The sequence below is a fragment of the Trichosurus vulpecula genome, chromosome 1 (assembly GCF_011100635.1).
Source record: "Trichosurus vulpecula isolate mTriVul1 chromosome 1, mTriVul1.pri, whole genome shotgun sequence".
Taxonomy (NCBI): Eukaryota; Metazoa; Chordata; class Mammalia; order Diprotodontia; family Phalangeridae; genus Trichosurus; species Trichosurus vulpecula.
In genome coordinates this window covers 402,406,469-402,423,480 of record NC_050573.1, presented here as the reverse complement: position 1 = coordinate 402,423,480, position 17,012 = coordinate 402,406,469, and the positions used below count along the sequence as shown (strand labels likewise).

The 17,012-nt window shown below is 39.6% G+C and overlaps 1 protein-coding gene and 1 pseudogene across 1 annotated transcript in view; one reads left to right on the top strand and one right to left on the bottom strand.

The window, feature by feature from the left end:
* Positions 1-17,012, bottom strand: part of WDR70 (WD repeat domain 70) — a 320,082-nt gene that overhangs the window by 175,814 nt on the left and 127,256 nt on the right. The window lies entirely within an intron of this gene.
* Positions 1,331-1,985, top strand: LOC118829989 (annotated as a pseudogene).

The following is a 17,012-nucleotide window of genomic DNA, read 5'->3' as shown; positions in this document are numbered from 1 at the left end:
TTGTACTTCAAAGTTCCTTTTCAGCAGCTTTCTTTTTATCTCCCCTTCAGGAATATTTGAAAACATTCTTTCACTGAAGGTCCATTTCTTTTCCTTGTAAGATTATACTCAGTTTTGCTAAATTATTCTTGGTTGCAGACTATTGTCTTTTTGCCTTTTAGAGTATGTCATCCACAGTAACAACTTCTTTATAGTGACAGCTGCTAAATCTTTTGTGGTCCTAATTGTGGTTCCTTGATATTTTAATTCTTTCTTTCTGGCTGCTTAAACATCTTTTCTTCTTTTGTCTAGAAGCTCTAGATTTTGGCAACAACATTTCTAGGAATTTTCATATTGGAGTTCCTTTCAGGAGGTGATTGGTGAATACTATTTTCACAATGCCTTCTTCCTCTAATATTTCTGTGCAATTTTAATGATTTCTTGAAATATAATATGCAGAATATTCCTTAAAACCTACCACACAAAAGGTATCCACTGTGTCAGAAATTTTGGACAGAAATGGACAATGCACTCTCATGTGCACAAGAAACATCAAATGACCACTATGTACTGCAGACGTGACTGGAAGGGGAGTGTAATTTCACAATAGGTACTTAGAGCTATCAGCAAGAAAGCAGATTGCTTATATAAGTGATATCAGATAGGCAGATGCTGTCCTGGATATTGTGATTGGGGGATATGATAACAGAAGCATAAGTCGGAATATATGATTTGGGATGAGAAAAAAAGAGTAATCAGTAAGGATGGAAGCTCTCGATTTCCTTGGATAGCTCTCCACTGTCTATCATGATATACAGAAGTGAGTACATAAGGGCTTTGCTTTCTGTTCTTGTTGCCAATACCAATCTATCAGTTCATGCCATTAGGGAGCAAGAAATGGTGAGAAGCATAAGACTTGGTTCTGTGTAGAACAGTCTATATAAAGAATGAGTAGTAAACTTGGCTCTAGGTTTCTGCTACCAAAGGAAGCACCATGAAACCTAACATGTTGCTTCTTCGAGATCTGCAAGGAGGAAGATGCCACCACCAGTATTACTAAACTCTAGAGTTAGAAATCCCATATTTTAACTGCTTCACTTTGTGAATGAAGGTGAGGGTGAGAAAGTGAAGTGATGTGCCAAGTGTCACAAAATCATAGTAAGTGGCAGAGCCATAATCCAAAACCAAGTCTGCACATCCAAGGCTTTGAGAGTTTTCTCGTTCCATGGCAATGTAATGGCAACCCTTTTACTTCAAATAATAGTTAATGTTACTCTTTTCATACTAAAATAACTCTTGCCTGTGTCTCTTTATTTTTGTTAGATTAAAAAGTCTAGTGAAGAAGGTTAAGATGGCAGCCTCCATGGCTGTGTCCCGGGGAATCCGGTGGTTGGGGACGGCGGCTCAGCGGGTGACCCCTCTGGGGGCCCAAGCAGCCTCGGGCCTCAGCAAGGACATGCTCCCGGGACCGTATCCCCGCACGCCGGAGGAGCACGCCGCCTCCGCCAAGAAGTACAACATGCGAGTGGAAGACTACGAGCCCTACCCGGACGACGGCTTCGGGTATGGTGACTATCCCAAGCTTCCAGACCACTCTCAGCATGAACGGGACCCATAGTATGACTGGGACCATTCAGAACTGAGGCTGAATTGGGGTGAACCGATGCACTTCGACTTTGATATGTACACTCGAAATCGTGTGGATACATCCCCCACACCTGTTTCCTGGAACACTATGTGTAAGCATTTCTTCGGCTTCATGATGTTCATGTTCTGGTTAGGAGAGGTGTTCCCCTCCTATCGGCCTGTGGCTCCAAAGCAATATCCTTATAACAACCTGTACCTGGAGCAAGGAGGTGATCCCAGCGTAGAGCCAGAGCCAGTGGTACACTATGAAATCTGAAGGACCTAGCCTGAAGGGCCACTGACTTTCTCCTGTGCAAGCCTACTTGATCAGAAAGATTTAACCTTAATGAAATACCTAATGAAACTCAAAAAAAAAAAAAGTCTAGTGAAGTCAGAAGGGGGTGCATACTAAAGATGTTACAAAGGTAGAAAGGATTTAGCAAATGATTGGAATTGGGGGGGGTGGTAGGAGTAAGAAAGTGAGGAGTCAAGGATGACACCTGAGTTACGGAAAGTGGGAGGTAGAAATCTCTCCCCTTAAATAAGTTACCATGGAAATACATTATTTTAGTATCTATTGCAAATTACTATTTTAGACAAAAAAAGTCATATAATTATTTTTCACAGTATTCCTGACATGGTAAAATTGGTGCACAGAATTATATTGCGGAAATATCTAGAGAGAAGTAACAAAAGTAGTAAAAGGATCCTTTCCACAAAAAAAAAAAAAGGTAAATGGAACCTCAAGTAGTATTCTATGTGATTCTATAAAAAAGAACTTATTTAGATATAATCACAGGAAAAAAAAACCCTCTGTGATGCAGAGTCTAGTCTCCTGGCATTCTTAAGCATTCACAATGGATCCAAATTCAAAAACTTAAATCATCTTCCAGTTGTGTCCAACTCTTTATGACTCTGTTGGGGGTTTTCTTGGCAAAGATACCGGAGCGGTTTGTCATTCCCTTCTCCAGCTCATTTTACCGATGAGGAAACTGAGGCAAACAGGGTTAAGAGACTTGCCCAGGTCACATAATCAGTAAGTTTCTGAGGCCAGATATGAACTCAGAAGATTAATCTTCCTGATTCCAGGCCTGGTACTCTATTCAGTGCTCCACCTAGATGCCCAATTTAGAAACTACCTCCCCAGCAAAACAAAAACAATGAATACAACAAAAGCCTATACTCCTTTTCTTACACATCAATCTGACCAAGGTCACTTTTCTCCTCAAAATCTTTCAATTGCTCCCTATGGCCAAGTGAAAAAACTTCAAATTCCACTGGCATTCCCCAGGCTGGTATCCCTCATTTATTTACAACCACATTACTCCTCTCTACATGCACTATGACTTGATATAATTCAAGGAACATTTATTAGAATTTACTGTAAGCAAGCCTTCTTGCTTGGCACTGGGAATATAAAGAGAGAAAGGACTGTAAGCAAGTCTCCTTGCTTGGCACTGGGAATATAAAGAGAGAAAGGAAATAGTTCTTACCCTCAAGGAATATACATCATTCTAGAAAGATACAATATTAGAAAGGAGGACCTTCCTACTGCAGTGCTACCACCCAACATACCTCCCTCCTTAATGTACTTCCTTGTCTGAAGATGATGTGAACGCATTCTGGTTGACAAAGGCCAGACCTGGAAGGAGGATGTGGTGACCCAGAAAATGTGGGTACAGAGGATCTCAAATCCAGTGGCCTCTATGGGCAGCTCCCTAAATCCACAGATGGAGACTTTGCCTTCTACCAGAGCAAAACCATCCTGAGATACTTGGGGAACAAGCATGGGCTTCATGGCAAAGACACTAGAGAAGATACCTTAATGGATGTGGCAAATGATGGGGCGGAAAACCTTTGAATCAAATAGTTCGACTTACCTAACAGAACTATAAAGCATGAGAGGAAACTATGTTAAGGGACTCCTTGGCCAACTGAAGTCTTTTGAAATCCTGCTGAAATCCTGGTCCTCACAGAGGACCAGATCTCTTCTGTGGATTACAATCTGCTAAACCTGCTATTGATACACCAGATCTTGACCCCCATCTGCCTGGATTCTGCCATCTGTCTATGTGGTCTGGCTCTCTTCTCAGCTCACAATCAAGGGCTTCCTGGCTCAGTGGCAATAGCAAACACTGGGGGCTTGGCCTTGGGATGAAAAGAAGGAAGGGAAAGTGGGAGTGAGGAAAGAAAGGAAAGGAGAAAGGGAGGAAAAAAAAAAGGATGGAGGAAGGGAGGGAGAGAAGGAGGAAAGGAAGGAGAGGAGGGAAGGAAGGAAAGAAGGAAGGAAGGAAGGAAGGAAGGAGCATTTATTAACCACCTAGTATGTTCCAGGCACTATGCTAAGTGCTCTATCTCTCTACTGCTTCAAAGCCCCATCTGGCTATCTGCAAGATAAGGAATAAAACAATGTCTGAAGAATTAAAACTGTATAATACAGGAAGAAATGGAAAGGTACACAGAGTGTGAGCAGGCTACAGGAACATTTGAGAGATATTGCTGGTTGGGTTCCAGATAACAGCAATAAAGCAATTATCACAATAAAACGACTCACACAAATATTTTGGTTTCCCAGTGCATATAAAAGTTATGTTTACCCTATACTGTAGTCTAGTAAGTGTACAACAGTGTTATGTCTAAAAAAATTCACATACCTTAATTAAAATAATTTATTGCTAAAAAAAATGCTAACCATTATCTGAGCCTTCAGTGAGTCATAATCTTTCTGCTGGTGGAGGGTCTTCCCTTGATGTTGATGGCTGCTAACTGACCAGGGCAGGGATTGCTGAAAGCTGAGGTGGCTGTGGCAATTTCTTAAGATAAGACAACAATGAAGTTTGCCATATGGATTGAATCTTCCTTTCATGAAAGATTTCCCTGTACGGGCAATGCTGTTTGACAGCATTTCAGCTACAGTAGAACTACTATCAAAATTGGAGTCAATCCTCTTAAATCCTGCCACTGCTAAGTTTCAACTAAGTTTATGTAATATTCTTCAATACTGTTGTGTCTCAGGGATTAGGGAGACCTGAGAGAGGGAGGGACGGGGCGGGAGGAAGGGAGGGAGGGAAAGAGAGAGATGAGAGGGAAAGAGAGGAATGGCCAGTCCGAATTGCAGCCAGAGCACATACAACATTTATCAGTTAAGTTCTCCAGTTCATGGGACTCCAAAGTAATCACAATATTAACATTAAAAATCACTGATCACAGATCACCGAACAGATATAATAATGATGAAAAATTTGAAATATTGTGAAAATTACCAAAATGACAGAGAGATATGATGTGAGTACATGCTGTTGTAAAAATGGCTCAGATAGACTTGATCAACGCAGAGTTGTCACAAACCTTCAATTTGTAAAAAAAAAAACAAAAACAAACTGCAACATCTATGAAAGCACAAAGTGATACTCAATAAAATGAGGTATGTCTGTTAAACCCATAATAAAAGGATTTGTTCTTTAAAACTTGGACTCAGTCAAAAGGCTGCTCCCAAGGACCTAGAAGGCCACATGTGGGCCTCCAGGCCACAGGTTCCCCACCCCTGTCATAAACAAATTTAAAGAGCAAGAAAGGAGATAACTTTTGCAACTATGGACGGGGTAAGAGTTCTTGATCCAATGTGGGAGAAAAGATTACAGAATTTAAGACATAAGAATTTGATCATATAAAACTGAAAAGTATTTGACAAAACAAGACCAACAAAGTGAGAATACAAAGTGAAATAGTTAATTGGGGCAGGGGAACTATAACCAATTTCTCTGATAAATTTCTCTGATATTAAAGATATATTAGGGAATTCACAAAAATATGTAAGAACAGGAGTCACTCCCCAACAAAGAAATGGTCAAAGAATATGAACAGGCAATTCTCAAATGAAGAAGTTTAAGCTATCAACAGCCAAAAGAAAAAACTTCTCTGAACCACTAATAACAAGAAAATGGCAAATTAAAATAATTCTGAAATTCCACCTCACATCAGTAAGAGTGGTTGGGATGACAAGAAATCAAAATGATAGTTGTTGGAGAATCCATAGGAAGACACGAACACTAATGCACTGTTAGTGAACCTGTAAATTACTATAACCATTCAGAAAACAACTGGGAATTATATCAAAAAGGCACTAAATTGTGACTAACCTATAGCCCAATTATACTTCTACTAGGTTGATACCCAAAAGACGTCAAAAACAGAAGGAAAAAGCACATGCACAAAAACATTTTTTAATATAAATTATTTATTTTTAGTTTTCAACATTCACTTCCATAAGTTTTCAATTTTCTTCACCTCCCTCCCCTCCTCTCCCAAGATGGTGGGCAATCCGATATAGGCTCTACATATACATTCTTTTTAAACATATTTTCACATTAGTCATGTCATATAGAAAAATTGGAATGAATGGGAGGAACCATAAGAAAGAAAAAAAAAGAAAGGGAGCAAATAGTAAGCTTCCATCTGCAGTCAGACTCCATGTTTCTTTCTCTGGATGTGGATTCCATCATAAGTCTTTTCAAGTTGTTTTAGGTCCTTGCATTGCTGAGAAGACTAAGTCTATCAAAGTTAGTCATCACACAATGTGGCTGTTACTGTGTACAATGTTCTCTTGGTTCTGCTCCTCTCACTCAGCATCAGTTCATATAAGTTCAGGTTTTTCTGAAGTTCGCCTGTTCATCATTTCTTATAGCAAAATAGTACTCTATTACATTCATATACCACAACTTGTTCAGCCATTCCCCAATTGATAGACATCCTCTCTACTTCCAGGTGTTGGCCACCACAAAAAGAGTTGCTATAAATGTTTTTGTACATGTGGGTCCTTTTCCCATCGTTATGATCTCTTTGGAATACAGACCTAGAAGAGGTATTACTGGGTCTGCAAAAACATTTAAAGCAGTAATTTTTTTTTGAGCAAACAACTGGAAAAAAGTGAGTACTTATTTATTGAGGAGTAGATGAACAAATTATGATTTATGAATATAACTGAATATTATCACATTGTAAAAAAGTGACAGAACGAATAAATTCAAAGAAAGCCAGGAACACTGGTATGAAGTGATACAAGATTAAGTGAACAGGACTGTAAGGAAGGTGGGGGGAGCAGTTTTGTTTCCATAGAGTTGAAAGCATTCCTCTTCCTCCCCTACCCCCCCACCCAGCTTTGGCAGAATCTAAGTTGGGTGACTGGTTAGAACTAGTTCTAATCAAAGCTCTGGGGTGAAAGGTTAGAGGCTTGTATGCATGCTTAAATGAGCCATTTCAGGAGGGCATGAGGTAGGCAGTCAAGGTGTTGTATCTGGACAATGAAGAGCCTGATGAGAGATTCGAAGGTGAGGGTAAATAAAAAGATTGGCGTCCATCTGACTCCTTTGCACTCTCCTGTACTCTGTTCAGGGGACGTACCCATTTATTCAGATCAAATAAATGTAAGGTGGTGTCCTTTCTCATAAGAAAGCAATAAAATTCTTTTGCCTTTTCTCAAGAACGGTCTCTATTTTTAATGTGAGTAGTGGTCTCAGATCCACACAGTACCAAGAAGACAATCTATACATTGATTACAACATAAAAACACACAAAAATTTTAACCAAATACAGCTCCAAAAGACTAAAGATGAAGTATGTTTTCCACACCTCTTCATAGAGGGGTGTTGGGATAGAGACACAGAATGAAATTTTCATTTTCTGACACAAACAACAAAACACAAACTTGTACTGCTGCACTATCCATATTTATTATAAGAGAGGGCTTTTGCAGGAGGAGGAGAAAGTAACATAAGTAGGAATAAGGTTTAAAGTGAGGTCCAAAAATATTTTAAAGGAAAGAAGAGTATGAAACAGGTAAAAAAAAAATAAAGTGAATGGAGACATAGACAAGAACAGTGTTGGTTCTACCCTGTTAAAGTAGATGTATAATTTTTAAAAGCAAACTGTATTTGGTTTCATATATAAAACTCTATCTTCGTAAAGTATTTTTGTGTCTTGATAACTGCTAAGTTCATAATAAAAAAAAGTTTAAAAAAAAAGACAAAAAAAAGAGCAAAAGCAAAAGACATTATTAAGGAAACGTATGATGAAGAAAGAAGGTGGGCTTGTCACTTGGCAAGGGTAGGAAAGACAGGTGGGATAGCCAGAAAGCACTGGTACGCTCAGAATGTCAGGAGAAAATAAAAAAGGCCTCTAACACATTCATTGGATCTCCTGAAGACATGGATGAGAGCGCTGCTCAGGACAGGCAGGCCTGATAGGGTGTGATGTACATTGCTCTAGCAGATGAGACCACAGATCCATTTCAGTATTTGAGTACACAAGGTAATGTGACTGGGTACATGCTAAATATTCTAATTTAATAGTAATGTTTAATGCTGCTGCCACATCGAATAACACTGCAAGTAACACTGAAGAAAAAAAGCATATTTTCTAGAGACTGAGAAAAATCACTAGGAAGAAAGTAGCTTCAGCTTCACAAATTAATTTTTCAAAAAGTCAGCCATGGTACATTGCACAGACAGACACTTGTGCATATTTAACAAAAGTTGTTAGGGGGAGGCTTAACTTAACTTAGGGGGAGATTTAACTTGAAGGATTTAAGGCTGGATCATTTTGTACAATCTCCTCGTTTACACATGGGAACATGACTTGCCCAAGCAGGACAGACTGGCACTCCCAGGATTCCATCCCAGGTCTTCTCATACTAAATCCTGCTCTTTTCCACTCTATCATGCTGTAAATAAATAAAAACCAAGCTAAATAAGGGACTTTTTCAAATTTCTACGCTACTTTTGTGGTCAATACTCATTTGGCCCTATTCTATATATCATACTGGATATTATATATATTGCAGACTGGATAATTAATGTTAACAATGACCCTGGATCACCATAAACAAGGTTAAATTGTGTTCAATAAATTAAGAAGGCATAGAATTATTACATTATAAAGACTTGAACATTATGTGAAAATGTTCCCTATTTCCCAGAAAAATTACTTATTTAAAATTACTAATTCCTGTTGACTCTGGATAAGTTTATTATCAAGAAATGCAATAAATTATATTCATAAAAAAATCACAAAAAAGTGTAAAAAATGCTATTTTTAAAAGTTAAAATAAGCATCAGCCATTGGCTTATGCATTTGTGGAGAAAACTATTTTCTCTCCGATACCAAAATGAAAGCAAATAGTTTGTTTAATGCTATGTGCGCTGGTTTCACCTTCCAAATATCAGCCATAAAGGAAATGAGAATTCTGTTAAAAGCCTTTATATAAACATAAGCACATTTGATGGGAAGGGGCCAGACCAAAGGTCAGTGGGAGTTAAATGAGGGGCTTTTTAATAGAAGATACATATAAACCTGAAAAGTGACTACAAAGAAAATGAGAGGGTAACAGTGTGAAGAATCATAAAAAATACAGAGGGGAAAAACTGAAAGAGAGCCGCATTTGTGTGCCCAAAGAGATGACCCATAAGGATCTTTTCATCAGCAGGAAAGACTGTGTCAATTTGAAAAGACAAACAGAAACCTGACTAAATCTGAGACAAGCAAAAGCATGCAGATTCTCAGACTGACATGATATGATAAGATGTACATGATTCCTGAACTGTGAGACCTGATTCTGTTGGGTGACCCTGTAATTTCTAAAAAGTGCCTCCTGACAACTAACTCTTCCAGACTCCAGCCTGGGAACTCTTAGCATTTCCGATGTGGATTGCAGAGACAAAGATAGAACACTAAAAGCTGCCAAAACTAAACAGGATATCACTTTCAAAGGTCAAAAAAGCCCCCACCCCACCCCACCCCTTGCCTTTCTCCCTTGACTATAGATAAATTATACAAACCAAGCATGAAAGTTAAGAACAGTGAAAAGGTGACTTTCTATAGTAGGCCACCCTGCTATATATAGTAAGTTCTACATGGTAATAAAATGTAGTTTTGGATGTATAATCATAGTGGTTATTATGCTTTAAAAATAATCTCAAGAACATGAAATCAAAACTTGGATACCTGACGATATTACTATCTCTTGCCATCGGGAAATTTTTTCCAGGTTTCCAAATAAGTCAGCATTTCATTTCTACTTCTAGAGCTATTCACTGATTTACAAAATAGACCTGTTGCTGAAGAGGTCTATAAAAAAATGAAAGTTTGTAAACTGAACAGTTTTCCCATGATTTTCATTGTGAAATCCAACATGCATTCCTATGCAAAAGTATACTTCTTGGTGCATGTTTTTTTAATTCATTTCTTTACTGGCTTAAATCTTCAAAGCCTCCCCATTGTTTTAAGGACAAAATACACTCTCTCCAGATTAGCATTTGAAGCACTTTACAATCTAGCTCCAATCTGCCTTTCTGTGACTCTCCTTCCAAAACACAACTTTCCATCCAAACTGGCATAACTGTACCCCCAACAAAATGTTTCACCTCCTCCTCTCCCTGCGCTATCAGACAAGTTCATTCACTCATGAACAACCAGACTGTTGTTCTCTACCTCCTCATTAGGACTTGTTAGAATCCTTGGCTTCCTTCAAGGTTTCACATTACTACTTCTACTCCTACTCCTACGACCTTTCCTGATTCTCTCAGTTCTTAGTGTTCTCTCTTTTCAAATTATCTTACATTTACTTCTCTCTATATTATGGCACCCCTAAAGCCCCTCAACTTTAGGACATTTTAACTTCTTTAAAGGCAGGGATAGTTTTATTTTTATACTTGTATCCCCCTTAATTCCTTGTACATGGTAGGTACCAGTATTTGCTGAACTGAATTAAACTGTCGCAATGGAACTGTACAAGGCAATATGAGCTGTTATATTTCATCATTCCCTTCCCTCTTCCCCAGTGTCATGACAAGGGGTTGCTGACTCAAAGCTGTCTAACTCAAATATAAGACTGTGGCACAGTGGACTGAGCAGAGGATATGAAGTCAGGGAACTTGGTGGACAATCAAGTTGCTTCCCCTATTTGACACTCAGTTTTTTCATCTATAAAATGAGGGTACTAGGGACATTGACTGCATGATCACTAAGATTCCTTCTAGGCATGACTATATGAACCTCTTACTGGGTTATAACATTCTCTTTCAATTGTGCCAGGCACTGAACTAGGACGCAAAGACAAAAGTAAAATAGTTGCCTACCCTCAAGGTGATACTCTATCAGGAGAAACAAGACAAATATATAAGCACATACAAAATGTATCCAAAGTTGTTTTGGGAGGAAGGATGCTATCAGCTGGAGGGAATCTAGACAGGCTTCAAGTAGAAGGTGGTAACTGAGATGAATCGTGAAAGAAACCAGGGATTCTAAGAGGTATAGAAAAGGAAGGAGGACATTCCAGGCATGGGCACAGGGAGAGAAAATGTGATATGCTGTGTTTTGTGGAAATTTGAAACCTGAGACTGAAAGACCAAAAAGGAGCCTAGGATAATCCAGCTGAGTAGAGATGGGCGGTCTGAACCAGAGCAATGGCTATGTGAGTGGATGGAAGGAGAGATATATTTTGAAGGTAGAAACAAGATTTAGCAACTGACTAGAAATGTGGTGGGTGAGAACCTAAGTATAATATTGAGGCTGAGAACCTGAATGACTGGAAAACTGGTGGTACCATCGGCGGAAATGGGCAGTTTGAAAGAGAGCTGTTATGGGACAACATCACCATCAATAAACATTTATTAAGTACTGGGGATACAAAAAGAGGCAAAAGACAGTCCCTGCCCTCAAGGAGCTTACTATCTAATGGGGGAGTTTTTGTTGTTTAGTCCTTTGCCAGTCATATCCAATTCTTTGAGACCCCTTTTTGGGGTGTTCTTGTTTCAATCGTGTTCAACTCTTCATGACCCCATTTGGGGTTTTCTTGGCAGAGATAATGGAGTTGTTTGTCATTTCCTTCTCCAGTTCATCTTAGAAATGGGAAAACTGAGGCAGACAATGGTTAAGTGACTTGCCCAAGGTCACACAGCTAGTGTCTGAGGCCAGATTTGAATTCAGGAAGTCTTCCTGACTCCAGGCACAGCACTCTATCCACTGCGCCACCTAGCTGTCCTCTATGGGGAAGATAACATGCAAACAAATATACAGTACACAAAGCAAACCACATATGGGTTAAATAGGAGATAAATAACAGAGGGAAGGCACTGGAATTGAGAGGGTCTGAGAAAGGCTTCCTGTAGATGCTGGGATTTTAGTTGGACTTGCAGGAAGTCAAGAAGCTAAGTAGTCACAATGAAGAAGGGAGAACTTTTCAGGCACAGAGGACAGCTGGAAAGAATGTCTGAAGGAGAGAGATGGAGTGTCTTGTTTATGGAACTTCCAGGAGGCAAGTGTCAATGGATTGAAGAGTATGTGTCAGGGATTAAGGTGTAAGAAGACTGGAAAGGCAAGAGGGGGCTAGGCTATGAAGGGCTTTGAATGCCAGAGTATTTTGCATTTGATCCTAGAGGCAACAAGTCACTGGAGTTTGGGGCGGGGGGGGGGGAGTAGAGTGACATGATCAGATCTGTGCTTTAGGAAATTCACTTAAGTGACTGAACGAAGGATAGACTGAAGTGGGGAGAGACTTGAGAAGGCAGACCTACCAGCAGGCTACTGCAATAATCCAGGCATCAGGTGATGAGGGTCTGCACTAGAGTGGCATCAGAGAAGAAAAGGGTATGTATCTGAGACATGTTACAAAGGTGAACTCAACAAGCCTTGGCAACCACTTACATATGGAGTGTGAGGTAGTGGGGAGTATAGGATAACTCCTACATTGTTAGCCTGAAGTTTTGAGAGGATGATATAGCCCTCTACAATACTTCTTATTTTGAAACTCATCCAACTCACATGGAGAGGCGTGTTGTGAAGAGAGGCCCTGATTCATTTGCCTCATATGAGAAAGTTTTTTGGGTAGGCTGTCTCTGGGCTTAGTTTAGAAAAAAAGGAAAAGTAGAAAACAGAGCCTAACTTTTGTGACAAGTGCTAGAGATGGAAGAATATTTATGTGGAACAATAAAGAAATAAAAAATTAACATAATATAAATTCAGCACATACTGCTTAAGAAGTAGTTCTCAAAGAGTATATACTGATTTGCATTAGTACAGGAAGTTCCCACACTAAGAGTCCACTACAATGATGACATCAGAGCCCACACCAAAAACACACATACACACACATACAGGCACACACACGCTCTTTTTAGTCACCCAGGGTCACAAGCTTGGAGTCCTCCTCCACCCTTCATTCTTCCTTACTCAGGCTCACTCGTCGTGCCCTTCACCATCACCTTCTGTTACTTACACAGTCACTCCTCTAATTCAGGCCTTCATCACCTCTTGCCTAGACAACTGCAATGGTCTTTTCCCGATCCAAACTGGGTTCTCAATCTCAAGGCTCTCCCCTCTCCAATCTAGTTTCCTCTTAAATGCCAAAGCAACAATCCTATAGCCTAGATCCAACCAGGCCATTCCCCTGCTCAAAAGCTCCAGTAGCTGCCTCTAGGATCAAATGTAAAAGTCCCTCACAGTCTGGCTCCAGGCTTATTATTCATGACTGTCCTTCACACGCTGTACCACCCAACCAAAATACGGCCATAACTGCTGTTAAAGACTGAAACAAAGTATATGGAATAAAATATATTACTCAGTTATCCATTTATTTCTGTACTGGTTTAGTCAAGGCAAGATACTAGTTACATGCTTTATCTATAAAGCTAAATAAAACAAAGTGATAGTACGCTTTTCTTCCAAATTCAGAGCTAGTACTGGGCACTAAAAGTTACATGGTAAGACAGAAAAGACAAATGCAATGCTAAGCGATCAACTTCAATTACGAATATAAAGTCAAAATTATTTTGATAGAGAAAAATTTTGGATTTGCTTAATTATAAAAATCTTTCTCTAAAGTCCTACCCAAGTCCAGACTCTGACATTTACTATTCATGTACCCACAGGATCAGAGAACCAAAGATAGAGAGAAAAAGATCTCAGAGGGTTTCTCATCCAACTCTTTTGTTTTATGTAAACTGAGCACAAGGGTGCCACCAAAAGAGAATGGATATCAGGACCCCGGAGTGACCAAGGCAAGTCGCCTTGCCCATGCACATCCCTTGCTCCTTCATGCTTTAAGCTTCTTCATACTGACACACTCGGCTGCTGGGGGATATGGGGATACAGCACAGCTTCGATCCTTCCCCTGCCATCCAAGGAAGTGCCTTTGTTTTCAGCTAATTGTATCAACTAGCTGGCCCCTAAGAACAGGGGCTTGTTTTAGGACTAGGAGACCACAAAGTATCCTGAGACCTGCAGACACCTGCACCTCTTGGCAGGCATCTAACCTACAAACCTATGAATGCCAAGTTAGGAAAGTAGCCCTACATGAATGTCACTTCAGAATGGCAGCAGAGGTTACACTCTGCATCAATAAAGGGAATTCCCAAATTGATGAAACGAGTTCTTATTCTTTAGATTATCATAAAGGAATATTTAAAGCTGAAAGGGACTTTAAAAAGCCATCAACTACAGCCCTCTGACTTTACAGATGAGAAAACTGAGGCACAGAGAGGTTAAGTGACTTTCCATAAGGTCAAACAGCTCTTAAAACTCTGAGGCAGGCATTAGCCCAGTTCTTCTTGACTCCAGGCCTGTACTCCATCCATCAGGCTGTACTAGTGATAAGCAGGATCAGACAGTGTCCTAGGAGCAAGGTAATTTTCTCAGAATCCAAGAATTAAAAAGGATTTCCAGAGGCCATCTTAGTTAAACCCTTACAAGTAAGACAAAACCTGTCTATACCACCCTCAGTATATGGTCCTCCAGACTCTGCTTGTAAACTTTAGGGAGAAGAGAACTGTGACTGTACTAAAAGCCTAACGACTGCAGACACCCCTGAGGCCCAGGAGACTCATTTCTTATGGAAGGCTGCCTCTTTTCCAGATACAGGGTGCGGCCCCATAAGCCACCTGACAAGGCTTCCTTGTCATTTTCTGATAACCTCCACACCCCATGCTTAGACTTAGTTCACATTAGTCAAAGCTAAGTATTTCCCTGTCTATGATGTCAAAAAATGAAAAAACAACCAAATGGGTAGATGTAATGCACAGAGTTACAACAGGAATGCCTTGAGAATCCCTTACTCCCTTCATACTTTACAGACATCAAGTTCTGTCTCCTATAGGAATCCCCCTCATTGCTAGTGCAAAAATTTCTTTTGTATCTGCTTTGAATATATCTGATTTTGTGTTTACTTTTCTATGTATATGCTATTGCCCTTCCTTAAGATTTAAGCTTCTTGAGGGCAGAAACAGTTTTATTTTAATCAACTGCTTGAACAGTATCTGATACAAAAAAGGACTCTGTTCCAACAAATGTGTGTTGAATGAGTGAATATCAATGAATGAAATCATAGATCCTTTAGCAAGGGATTCTTCAGCGATATTCCTGGCATTTTCTCAGCTAGATATTCATGTTCCCAATACTTCCAAGAGTGCTTCATGCCAAGGAGCAGGCACCTTTCTGCAAGGAGGGATACTGAGGATAACCCTGACAGAAGACAGGAGAGTGACAAATATAGAAGATGTCCTTTCCTTATCAATCAGTCAATTAATATTTATTATTGAGCCTACTATCTTCCTGACTCTTTGTGAAATCCCATCAAAGTCCCGTAATTGCTATTATGAATTAGCAAAGAAATTTACTACTTCAGGAAAAGTAAAGGACAATTTAAATAAAATCCTAAGACTAAGTTGCATGGAAAACAATTTGCTTTATGGTATCAGTAAAAGCTCATCTGCAAAATGAGCTGAAGAAGAAAATGGTAAACCCCTCTTGTATCTTTGCCAAGACAAACCCAAATCAGGTTACAAAGAGTCAGACATGACTGAAATGACTGAACAAACAACAACAACCATAACCAGTAAGAATCATGCAGACTGGACTGAATCATCTTAATAGCCTACCACCTATGTTTTTCCTTTAAGGCAACTTGGCCAAGACTGGGGTGACATCAATCCACTCCTAAACCTTTCATTTGTACATCCAAACTGTCAGTGTCCTTGTTCTCCTATGTTTGCACATTTTACAAATAAGATATATTTATGATCCTTCTCTATATACTTTGATGACATGGAACTGGTTAAATCCAACCTAGCTCTGACACCAGTGAGAAAAGAATGATATAAATATTGCCTGGGGATACAGGAAGGGAAGGTTGGCTATTGCTCAAGGCTAAATCAAATGGGGGGTGGGGGGCAGGATTTAAGAAATCTAAAAGAGAAACATGTCCAATAAATTGACAATGAAAAGAAACATGTGGCAATAGACTCTCACTGTGCCAAAGTAGCAATCTTATAAAACAAAATAGTGACGTCTGGAAGACAACTTCAAAAGTTTAGAGATTGTTTCTCTTTGTGGAGCTACCCTCTTTTTCCGTCGTCTCTTCCCCACTACAGGAATGATGGCAAGCTAGGCACTCTTCCTGGCTGAGACAGTGTCAAATTAGGAAGGAACAAGTGAAGAGAAAGAGAACCAAGGATGACCAAAACTGGATGAACTAAGCAGGAAAATGTCAAGTGTAACTAGATTCAAAGGAAGAATTGATCCTGACTTTGATCTGCCTTTGCTGACACTATTACCTCTACAAAAATGTCCTCCCCCAAGTTGATCTATCTAATTTCAACCCATTCTTCAAAATTCAGCTCATGATCTTCATCTTCCAACACATCTTCAATGTTCAATCCAACTCACAGTGACTTCTTTCACCTCCGAACCCATATAACATATCAACTCGCTTGACATGTTCTGTAATATCTAATTACAGTGATTTATATTCATGTCTTGACTTTTCAATAGACTACAAATTCCTGGAAGGCAAATGTTACTCTCCCTATTTTACACATGAGGTACCTGAAACTCATGGAGATGAAATGACTTGCCCAAGGTGATACAACTAGTAAGCAATGGAGGAAAGATAAAGATTCTCTTCACTACAAGGCAGCATGGCTTAACTGAAAGAAGCAGTAGGGGACAGGAGGGATCAGAGGTATAACCTGAATCCCAATCTTCCTGACTCAAAGGCTAGATTATCCACTACTCTGCACTACCTCTATTTTATTTCTATATTAAGGAAAAATCTGTGTATTTTTATGCTTAAAAAACACCTATATGAGCACTGTGCTAGACTGAATAAATCACAGTTGAAAGGGATCTATTATCCTAAATCTCTAACTTTCTAGGTCACTGTCCAAGCACATTTCATAGCTCTTTGGAGGTACGGAGTTTGCTTCCACACATCCTTTAGTTTCTTTTTGGCTTTTAAAAGTCAACTTTTTGATTTCGAACTGAATGCTCGGATTTGCCAAGACACAGTGTCTCAATGTGCACACACACACCACCACCACCACCACCCCCCCCCACACACACACACGCACACACAGTATATT